The following is an 11913-nucleotide window of genomic DNA, read 5'->3' as shown; positions in this document are numbered from 1 at the left end:
CACTCAACCACCAGGCTGGACTACAGCAACACTCTCTACGTTGGAATCTCCAAACAACTCCTACACAGACTCCAGACCATCCAGAATGCTTGCGAAAGACTGACACCATCTCCCATGCCGCAACCACATTACACAGTACCTCAGGAAGCTGCACTGCCTTGCCATTCACAAGCGCAGCCATGCGCATACTTACAAAGCCCTAAACAAAACAGGACCAGAATTCCTGAACAGCTGCATACACGTTCACCAACCCCCCAGACACCTACACTTTTCCTCACTTGCGCCCCACATCCACAAAAGCAAAGCAGGTAGCTCATTCTCCTACATTACACCCAAGACATGAAACGACCTCCCACAACACATCAGCGCTTCCTCCTCTTCTTAACACCCTACGAGCAATACATTGATTATTTTCCATCCATTGTAAAAATGATGTTAAGATATCCTTTAGACTTAAAATATGGCAATATCCTTATCTATCCTTAATAGTTTTAAATATCATTAAGATGGCCATCAATGGCCTTAAAATACCTCAACAAAACGAAAGCATGTTCTATGTGCTTGTATGACTAAAACATATTGCAGCTTTAAAATTTGGTTTCTTTTTTCCACATTAGTGCCCTATGTAACATGTTCACTATGGTCACCTCAAGCAAAACTATTTCACCTAACAAAAACAAATTAAACGCATGGTTTCTAAATCCCTTATATATTAAATGCCTTTATCAGAAGTAACTTGAGTGCACAGAAGCGCACTACAGAGTAGAAAGGGAATCATAGGATGTCACTAACAGGCATTATATCGATCCATTCATTATATTGAGCCATTGATAATTCAGTGTCAAGTCGATAATCTCCAGTTACAGTGATCCAATTAATAGCAAGAGACAGAATTTTAGGTGGGTAACTGTTAATAAGGATGAGGTTTTTCACAGAGGCGTTCGGAGAGGATATAGACAACAAGAATGAAGCTTTAGTTGCCTATGATGTCCCTTGGAGCCCCTCATTACCTCTGGTGGATGATCTGGTAACATCCACTGCTCTTCATCCAACAAGGGGGGGGGGGAGGGCAGGGGGGGATTAGCATGTGCCTCCGATTCTTACACCAGAGACTTCAACACATTTCCACACTAATGGATCCTAATGCAGATTTGCTTCCCTGTCAGTTCCTGCCTCCCTCTGCCCCCATCAATGATGATACCTAGCAATTAGTTGACTAAAGGTTCCCAACAGTAACAGGTAAGAGGTATCCTGCACTTCCAGTGGGAGTTTACTCTCTCATCCCCCCGCCTCCCACTCAGAGGCATCTCTGGCAAGAGTAGAGTCTTTCCTGTCCTGCAATGCGTCTCCAAAAGGACTATTTCTTTGAACCACATCTAGGATGAAATTCCCGAGCAGGGATACCCACTTTTTTTAAGGCGTCTATGCACCCCTCCATGCTCTCCAGGCACTCTGGCCGAATACCCCATAGGGGCAAAATGTTAAAAAGAATATTCCCTGCCCTTGGGCAGGAGATTGGGCCCCTCAGCAGGTTGTGATCGACCCTCTCAGGGAATGGAAAAGTTGACTGCTATTTTGTGTTTTACCTGATCTGGGGCTTTGTGCCACCCCAAAGTATACACAAAAGGAATGGATTGAAAGCTTGAATTAATCAAGCCACGGGTAATTACTCGGGCTAAATCAGTCTTAACCCTGCGTTCCGGGTAAGGTAGGACCTGGCTTAGCAGTTGGGACTGGGCTGTTCTGGTTGTACCACGGTCAAGACTGAGTTTCATATAGCTCGGTCCAAACTTAAGTGACATGGTGTGCAAAATAACAATAGACTGGGCGGCGGCTCGAGTAATTATCAGTGGCTTGGATTAATTCAACCATCACTTTTTTGTATACTTTAGCTTGTCACCCTAAGTGGAATGGATATGCCCAGACGTGGGTCCCGTGTATACCGTCACTGGAATTAAGTTGTGCTTGGCTGATAAGCCCATAATTAAGAAGAAACCAGTCCCGGGTTGCTTGTGTTCAGGCGTAGGGAGGACCTGGATTGGCAATTCGGGCTGGACTTTTCAGGTAAGGTTGGGTCAAGACTGATTTGCTTATAACTGGGTCCAAACTGAGGTGACATGGTGTACAGAATAAGGATGGATTGGGATGCAGTAAATACCAGTGGCTGAGATTATTTGTATACTATTGATGTGCCACCCCAGGAAGGAATATTGACATTTAGGGCACTATGTAAAAGTAGGAAGTTTCCTCACTGACATGGATTCCTGTTCAGGGATCACTACTGGGAGTGTAATCTGAGCAGGAATCCCACTGCTAGGCCAAAAGAGCTGAAACCCACCCACAGGGGCATCTTTTTTTTCAACACGAGACAGTAGGGCAGCCTTTCAGAATGGAGGGCTACTTTATCGACATCTGCTTTTTGAGAACAAAACATTTTTGCATTTAGCCAATGTTTTCTTTTTTAGATTGAGAACTGGCAGCCAGCTTCCCCAAAAATAAAGTTTAGCAAAGACCTTGAATTTTATTGTGGGGTGGGGGCACAATTAATTGTTTTTAGCATTTTCCATTTCCTGGAAGGGTTGATGGCCCAATGGCCCCTCGGATGCCAAGAAAGGGACCATTTTATTACATTTAATTTGCATTATTGGGAGTTTAGCATCATTAAGTCATTCTTTATTTTCGCTTTTAGGGTTTTTTTAAACAAACTTCTGAGAGCAGACTGAAGAGTGCCAATTGATTTTTTTTCTTTAGGAAATAGTTTTTGCTGTTTCTGTCACTTTTAGATTAATTCTGCCCAAGCTCTAACTCAAACAATGTAGCAGAGCTCTGATGCAGGTTCTAATACCAAGTCTGCATCCGAACGGAGCGGATCATGGGTCTGAATCTGGGAGTGATTTTTGAGTTGGATGGCATGACACCGGATGATGACTTATCTTCCAGTGATTCTGAGAACATGTTCATTGCAGTCATGATGTCCCTTTGCAAGAATCATCAGTGCAGTTGAGAAACACTGGCAATGTGTCCAATCAGAAGTGCTGGGAGGCACCGCGGGGAGCACGGGAGTGCTCACTTTGCAGCCTACTAATGGGGTTCAACCACAAATTCCTCCATTTCCTGGAGAAGCTGGATGTAAAGTCAGTTTTTGCAGTTGTGTTGTCCATTGACTACTTACATATTTTTGTGGATTACATGTTCCTTGAAGCAACTGTGCACCAAACAAATGTGTGTGCAGAACAGTTTCCAAGGCAAAAAAGAGGCACTCTAGGGTCCCATTGGAGGCACTCTGGGGTCCCATTGGAGGCACTCTGGGGTCCCTTTCTCGGGCCCACTTGTGGATTCCCACCTCGCTTGGGAAGTTAAAACAATGCTTGGGTCCTACTATTCCCATGGGATAGTGTACAAACCAATGGAACAGTTTTACTGGTCTACTCATTTGGTTTGGGCAACACCCCACTTCATACTGGTCATGAACAAAGATCAGTTTTTTTAGTCTGACTGTATGCTGCATTTCAGTAATAACGGCAGCTATTGCCAGAGGACCATCCAGACCAAATTTCTAAAAACACCTTACATTTGTCTGGTAAGTTTTCACAGATTTATACTCCTGGGAAGAATATAGGGGCCCACACTTGGTTAATACTATACAAAGGGCAGTTCCTATTCAGGCTGTACATACCAAGCAAAAGAGCGTGTTACAGCATCAACATGTACGAGAGTTCAACTGGTTAATTATAAAACCTGAGAGTATATACTGGGAAGAACTCTAGTATAAAACCTGCAGGTTGTTCTTCCACATTGGAACTTGGTAAAAGGATTGCATGGGAGCTTGTGCAATCACTACTTCATAAAGTGTATGATCTTTATGTCGACAGTATTGGTACAGAGTCCAGTGAAATTAACAATGCTGGCAGATATCCTGGCAAACCTGCTCTCACCCTATATACCTACTCATCCAACTATGATCTATGGGCCAGCATTTGGCGGTTGTCCTGCGGGTGAGGAAAGTGCGAGCAGGAGGATGCTCCTTCCGCGTCCTGGCTGCAAAATTCTGGGACTCTCTTCTGGGGAACATCCGTAGCACTAACAACTTCATGGCATTTCACAAAGCCATTAAACTCAACTTTTCCCTCTGCTATAGCCCCTGCCATCTTTCAGTACTCCCCCCAACCCAATTTCTGCTAAAGTTAGCGGTGGGACGCTCCTTTGCTGGGGAAGCTGTGCGCTCTAAAACCTGTAACGTAACATAACTGGTTTGTCGTACAATTTGAAGTCGCTACAAAAGATTCCCACAAGAATCTCCAAAAAGACCAGATCAGTGAAACGAACTGCTGGCCATGAAATTTGTAGATAGATGGCAAGTACATGTGCTCACTACCATTCACGATCAGAGCACTTCTCAGGTCACAGTTTGGGGTCAGTTGCGGCAGTGTACAAGCTCAAAAAAATACTCATTTATAACAAGTACTGGGGAAAGTGGATAAAAAGAACCAGCTACTTCAATCATATAATGCGATTCAGACATGGTATCAAAAATTGTCTATCCAGTAGAACCAGCCGTTAAAATAATAGTGCATTTGTTGTGTATTAATAATCAAACAGCAGGCCATTCAAGGTCCAACAAACACGCCCCTAGGAATATAAGTATACATAGAGGTGTGCAGTTCCTATATCGGGGGGAGGTCTGGGGAACTAGAGGGATCAAGTCAGGGGATCTGATCCTTCAGGAACAAGAGCCCACACACACCCCAAAGGGGGTCCCGCTTCATCATAGGGCAGCTCCTTGGTTGGCAGTCAATGGAGTGCCCAACGGGTGCCGCATGAGGGCTCTTTGCCGAAGTTCTTCTGAAATGCCACATTTAAGTGTGAGGTGCCATGTGAAGGTGTTGTCAGTGAGTAGGATGGTGGATTAAAAATAACTCGAGGTGTTAATAAAGCAAGTGTTTAATGTATGGAACCCTTGGTTATACTAAAAACGGGTATTAGCCAGAGTGTCTTTTCACGATTGGCGGTCGCCGCGGAAAGTGTGGACCTACCCCTGGCTCCGCTACTGCTCGTATGCGAGTGAGGTAGCAGGTCCGGTATTGAAAAGAGAGATTTTGAAGGATACGTCATCATGGCATGCCCACAGCACAAGCCCCTCGGGGCTGCTGGTGAGGAATTCAGGGAAAAGTCAGCACCATATTGGATCGTGGTAACAGGAGAAACCAGCGCCATCTTAGAGTGGAGTTGTGAACAAATTTGTCTAAGGATGGCTTGATTACCAAGAAGTGTCCAAAACATTGGAATCATAAACAGTGTTGCACTACTGTGATGGGAATAGTTAATGTAGGTGGCAGAAGATTGAATAATTTATGGTGTACCTATAGTGGGGATCAATGTTAAATCTCAAAATAGCGCACGAGAGGGTAACACTGATCAGTTCAGGTAACCATGTCACTGTTGTGTCGACAGTACAGGGAGTACATATCCGTGATGAAACAAACCAACACTGAGAGTGAGACCAAAGAACTGATAAAGTTCCTCACGTTTCGCAGAGCTAAGAAGCACATTAGGTACTTAGATCGAAATCAGTTGGTACTCAAAAGATCTCTTCAAGCAAACTATCGCTCTCTTGTAGCCACCATAAAATGACATCTTGAAGCATGGGGTGAATTGATAATTTCAGAATGGGAAGGATCAACGCTATTAAGATGAATAACCTCATAATGCTTTTATGTTTATTTCAGGCTCCCCTGATATAGAGTGACAGACCGTGCTTAAAGCATATCCAAAATATCCTCTTGTGGTTTCTGTGGGGAAATATAAAAAAAAAACCTAGGTTACCTCAGACGCTTCTCACTCAAGCTAAAGGCGACAGCGCACTTTCCCTTCCTAGTGTCCCTCACTGTTGTTGCGTAAGCCTAATTGAGAATAACTGTGGAATGGTCCGAAAAAGCACGTGGTAAAAAATGGGGACTAGATTTATCAGGCAATCCATCAGGATTTATAAAGCGCTGTAAATCACGCATGAGGGTCTCAAGGAGCTGGAGTGGCTAGCTGCTTTGTGGTGTTTTGTTCATTTGAACAGCCAGGTCTTGAATCCTTTCCTGAAATATCGGAGCGATGCGGCGTTCCTAAGGTGCAGGGTAAGGTTGTTCCAGGATTTGGATGCCGAGTGAGATAAAGAGCGTCCTTCACTGTTGGGTCAGTGGAGCCATAGGGGTGTCTGTGAGGAAGGAGGGAAGAGGATCGTAGGGGTCTGGTCAATTGGTAGAAGGTTATTCGTTTGTTGATGTATGCTGGTCCTTCTTAGGTCAGCATCTTGAACTGGCATCTCTTCTGGATCTGGAGCCAGTGTCGTTTTTTGAGGTGCAGGGTGATGCGAGTGCGTCTGGTGAAGTCGGGATGAGTCTTGCTGCTGAGTTTTGTATCGTCTGTGGTCTCTTCAGGAGGCATGCAGTGATTCCTATGTACAGAGTGTGGAGGCATGTGGTTTGATGATGGATCCCTCACCTTACAGCCCAACCATTCCAATGGTGAGTTTACCCCATTGTAGAGGTACACTTGTTTTAGCGATAGAAGAGTGGGTGATGCAGAATGATTTTTGACATGGACCACGTTACCTCTACCGAAACCTTTGAGCAGTGCAAGGGCTCAGTTTAGACGAACTGATAAGGACCGTCTTTAATATGCACAGATAAGACATTGGGTCACTCGCGCCTGCACCCAACATGGAGCCACTAGAGAGCAGACTCCTTTTGAGATACGTTTGCCCAAACTGATAGCAGTGTTTAACCTTCATGAACAACGAAGTTGCAGTGGACAAACCACAACATTATGGGAAACAGATCTCTTGCAAATAGTGGGAAGGGACATACACTCATAGCGGGCAAGGAACATCCAGTATCAATTATAGTAAGGGTAGTTCTATATCCCCTCTGAAACAAATCTCAAATGCTGGAGAGGATCCAATGCCATGGGACTAATGTTACATACTTGGTGGCAATGTCAGAAAATGTTTCCCTTTTGTGAGGGGGATTCTGCCGTCCTTAGGGAAGAGTTGGGACATCTGAATCCAGCCTCCCTTTATGTGGTGCTCATAGGCTTTAAGCTGGACAGTCTTGCAGCACTGATCAGGAATACTGGCATATGGTTCTTCAGTGCCTAAGGGCTGCAAAACTAACCATGGCATTTAACTGGAGAAAAAAAAAAGAATTGATACACCAATCGCTCGGTGTTATTATGAAATGTTGACAATCCTAGCAATGAAGGTGTTACCTCTTAACATGAATGGCTCTTATCTTTACTTCATAGTCAAATAGAAGCTAGTGTACGAAGTAATGTGTAGAGACCTCCCGAGGCACAATGGAGAGGCTTAGGTCTCCTTGACTGAATGTAATTAGCAGGACTGTCTCTATGGGTGAGGGGGCGCCTGAGCTGCAGCAGCAACCAGACGGTGTTGGGCGAAGAGACACAGATTAAATATATGTGATGGTGAGTTGATTCCCCTCTTTAGTAGAAGTGGGGGAGTGAATGGAGTTGGGGATAGGTTATTTGGATCAAAAGTTATATTTTCTATTAACAAGGGCCCCCACTGTGCCCCGTGTAATTTATATTCTAAGTTACCTGGCCAATTGTCAATACCATTGTCGAATATTGTCAGTAAGGGAAATAAAACATTGTCGAACATAGTCAGTAATGGAAAACCTTAATAAGCAATTACATTTTTTTATTGACCTTTTGGAAAATAGCATCTCGTGGACAGAAAGGCCCACAAGGATACAGACATTCTCATAATTTGCATGTACAAAACAATAACAATGTATAACCCCCAACCCCACAACCCTCCTCCCCTTAATAAACAATTTTGAAAAAAGTTTCTTTTTTGACCTCCCCTTTAACAATGTCCCTCCCCACTTCTAAGTGTGGCCTTTTCAATCTTGACTGAGACAAGCTAAGCTGAACACCCTCATTTCCAGGCAAAGTTGGTACGGATTCGTGGAAGTTATTAGCAAATCAAAAAGGCCTTTTAAGTGAAAAGTACAAAGTAACCATGAAAACAGTCACACACTTATGAATTTGAATTTATGAAAGAAGCAGATAGTAGATGCAGTTTTTGCAATGGCATCAGTTGCTCCGAATTTCTTTATTTTTGATTAGCTCCCGAAATAAGTTCCATAAATTTGCAGATGTATACTCTCTTCCGATCTTTCCCCCACCAGGTAACAGATTATGGGAACAAAAACTTGTCAGTCCAATCTAGTCCTAATGGATGTCATTTTCTCTCCTGAAACACATTAAAGAGAAAATACATTTAAGTTGCAGTTAGTAATACACATAAAACAAGCATTTACAATGCAATAGGTCTCGCAGCATTAAAGTTTGAGTTATTGGCATTGTGTATGACAATGCGTTGCATAAAATTGTTTGCAAACTTTGAATTGGTGAGCAGTGAGAGTGTGTGCAAGAGTACGCTGTTGCTCACAGCGGTTATTCACACAGCTCTGATGATGCACCTCAGGCACGGGGATAACGCAGTTATTCACACAGCTCTGATGATGCACCTCAGGCATGGGGCTGATGCAGTTATTATTCACACAGCTCTGATGATGCACCTCACGCACGGGGCTGACGCAGTTATTATTCACACAGCTCTGATGATGCACCTCAGATACGGGCTCACAGCGGTTATTCTCACAGCTCTGATAATGCACCTCAGCACGGGGCTCACAGCTGTTATTATTCACACAGCTCTGATGATGCACCTCAGGCACGGGGCTGACAGTTATTATTCACACAGCTCTGATGATGCACCTCACGCAGGGGCTCAAAGCTGTTTCACACAGCTCTGATGATGCACCTCACACAGGGGTTCCAGCTGGTATTATTCACACAGCTCTGAGGATGCACCTCACGCACGGGGCAGAAAATATAGAAAGTTTGCGGAATCACCAAGAGAAATTAAAAAAGGCGTCTATTGACAGTCCTTACTTATAGCCAAAGCCCATGATTTTTCGGGGTGTACTAAGTGTATGTCTCACACAGATCCTTGTATCCGCCTACCCTGATTCAGAGTTTCACTATGTTTCAGCTCATGCCTAGTTTCATTCAAACTAGCATTGAGTTTTTTCACATATACCATTTGAAACTTGCTGGCACACATGAATACTCACTTCGACTATAAAAGCATCTAATTTCTTCTCTCAGCCCAGGGCAACAGACACATAATTAACTGGACATACAATTAGCTACCAACATCCATAAAAGAAAAAGCATTCGAGCGACAAGCTCTACTAGCCCCAGGTCAAACATAAAGGACAAACAGCAAGGCAGCTCCCAAGAGATCGAAATCAGAAAAAAACTCCTGCCGACCTTTTTATGAGCTATGTAGCAGAACTATAAAATGCACAGAAAACCGTAGACATCACTAAGCTATCACCAGAAACTGAGAGGCAGGTGCCACATTCAAGCTACAAGGTAGTTTTTCCATGCACGCAAATTTCTTACCGTTCATCAAATCCGAATAGTAGTCTGATATCACACACTTTAAATAGGAACTACAAACTACATGCAGAAGCAAACGATATTCTGGAAAACTCTCTGAAAAACAGACCATTTAAATTTCTTGGGGACTATGCTAATAATACGCCAAGATGATCGACTCAACTGATGACTTCATTTATGCAGACACTCTGTCGTTGATCAAACTACACACTGTACCTCACGTTTGGGTAATCGTCATGGAATGCAGGGCAAACAGATTACGCACTGGTACAACAGTGCATATATGCACAAATTAATTGCGGTGCCAACTAGGGTGAGAAATTCATGAAGTCACACAATTTCCGAACGGCACAACAGCACCGCCTATACTTTATTATGTTGCTCCCAATGTTCATACAATTTTGCATCTGTAATGGTGAAAAGTGAAATGGAAGATGCTCATAAGAGGTCATATCTACACGAATGTGTTTAATGAACCATGTCACCCCACAGCATTGATCGCGTGCAGGGTGGCGAAAGCGCGTCTCGTCCCTGCGTTTCATGCACATTCTGTTACCTGCATACCCGGCGCCCCAGGGTCCACGCCAGAGTCCAGCACAGCAATAACCATCCCGCGGCCGTCGTACTCTGGGAATCGGGCGAGGAAGCACCCCCCTCGTCACTGGCTCTACTGTCTGCTCTGCTTCCTTAGTCCCTTTAGCTCATGCCGGGCAGAGGCACTGTTGCTGTGCGCAGCGAGCGCGCCCTGCCTGGCTCACGGTGTCAACCTGTCTGTGCACAGGCGTAGTGAACGTCCCCTGCCTGACGTACATGCCCTGTTATACTTCCGCAGTCCTTTCTTTAGCTCATGCCGGCCTGCGGGAGCCGTCAGTGTGCGCAGGCGCGGTGAGCCTGAGTCGGAGCTTGCAGCCCTCTCGTTCCTTTCACCCGTGTCCGGGCGAAGCAGCCTAGGGTCCGCCGAGGGCACAGAGGTGAGTGTGGGGGCCGGGACGGCAGTGGGGACAATCGGCCAGGTCCTGGAGCTGGGCTCGGGGGGAGGCATGGGGCTGCACAAGTCCGGAGTGCCGGGGAGCGGCAATAAGATATAGTACAAACCTGGCTCAATGACATGAACCTTGACGGTTTTGAACCCAATCTTTCAGTCAAGTGGATTTATTCACAGTGGACAACAACCTCATCCTCAAGGAACACATTGCCAAAAAAACAAACATGGTCTGGTACCAGCTTTCTTCCCTAAAGAAAGTGAAACAGTTTCTTCGAGAAAGCGACTTCAAAACGGCTGTTCAGGTTCTCATACTCTTGCATCTGGATTGTGGAAGCACCAGGCTCCACGGCCTCCCAAACTCCACACTAACACACTCTTATGGGCATCCTAAATGCTGCAGCACGTCACGTCCACGGCCTGAAGAAATATGATCACATCACCCTCATCCTAATGAAATGCAATTGGCTCCCCTTGCCTGCTCACACCATCTTCAAAACCAGTGGTATCATTTACAAAGTCATTACGATCAGCACCCCACTTGTCTTGTAGACAAGCTCATCATCTCAGTACATCCACAACCAGGACACAATCAGACTGCTGACTAAGAAGTGTAAAAAAGCAAATAAAAGGCAGCCAGCTTTTCAATCTCTGCAAGCAGGATGTGGAAAACCTCACATCCATAGGAACACTGCTCCAATACAGAAAGACCCACCACTTTAAAGAACACTACATCACAACGAGGGGGCAGGGGAGCAAGCACAGCGTGGGGGCAGGGAAGCAAGCACAACGAGGGGGCAGGGAAGCAAGCACAGCGAGGGGGCAGGGAAGCAAGCACAGCCAGGCGAGCAAGCACAGCCAGGGGGCAGGGAAGAAAGCACAGCGAGGCGGCAGGGGAAGCAAGCACAGCCAGGGGCTACTTTATCCCATATATTATGCTATATTTTAGTATGTTATGTTAAACAGGTTCACATAGGGCACTTTCTTCCTTTGAAGATAGGACGTGGGTGACGTCTTTCACTGTAAAGGAACTTTAACACCAGATCTGTGATGCAGAAAACGGTGCTATGTATGGCGGGGCTAGGCTTTAGCCACGTAGATATAGAACAAAAGGCTTAAACAAAGATGACGTCATCAGGCGCGTCACTCTCTTCCACGGGTCCGTGGGCTCGATGTCCCGTGGGAGGTAGCAGTATGGATTTCCAAGAGGAAGCAGCTATTTTGGAAACTCGAGCAATGAACAAATTGACTTTAATTACCCCCTCCCGTGCTAGTTACATATTACCACTTTCGGATGATTCAAAATAATTACAAGTTAGCCTCAACGGTCCGTCGACGCCTCTCGGGTCAATGTCGGGTAAATGTTTTCAATAATATTTACCTGTGTCTGCAGAACTATGCTAGCCACAGATTTTAAGCAGATCTTCGCTCTCAATTTCTGATCTTAA

At 45.0% G+C, this 11913-nt stretch overlaps 1 protein-coding gene across 1 annotated transcript in view; it reads right to left on the bottom strand.

Annotated features, from left to right (window-relative positions):
- Positions 1-8047: 8047 nt before the first annotated feature.
- The window catches only part of LOC147717638 (E3 ubiquitin-protein ligase TRIM39-like), a 190283-nt gene continuing 186417 nt past the window's right edge, over positions 8048-11913 (bottom strand). The window contains exon 9 of the mRNA XM_086920539.1: positions 8048-8266. The gene's annotated coding sequence lies outside the window, so the exon portion shown is untranslated. The remainder of the gene's footprint in view (positions 8267-11913) is intronic.

This window comes from Lissotriton vulgaris, chromosome 5 (genome assembly GCF_964263255.1).
Source record: "Lissotriton vulgaris chromosome 5, aLisVul1.2, whole genome shotgun sequence".
NCBI classification, from domain to species: Eukaryota; Metazoa; Chordata; class Amphibia; order Caudata; family Salamandridae; genus Lissotriton; species Lissotriton vulgaris.
The sequence above is the reverse complement of the archived record's forward strand: the minus strand, read 5'-3'. Positions and strand labels throughout refer to the sequence as shown.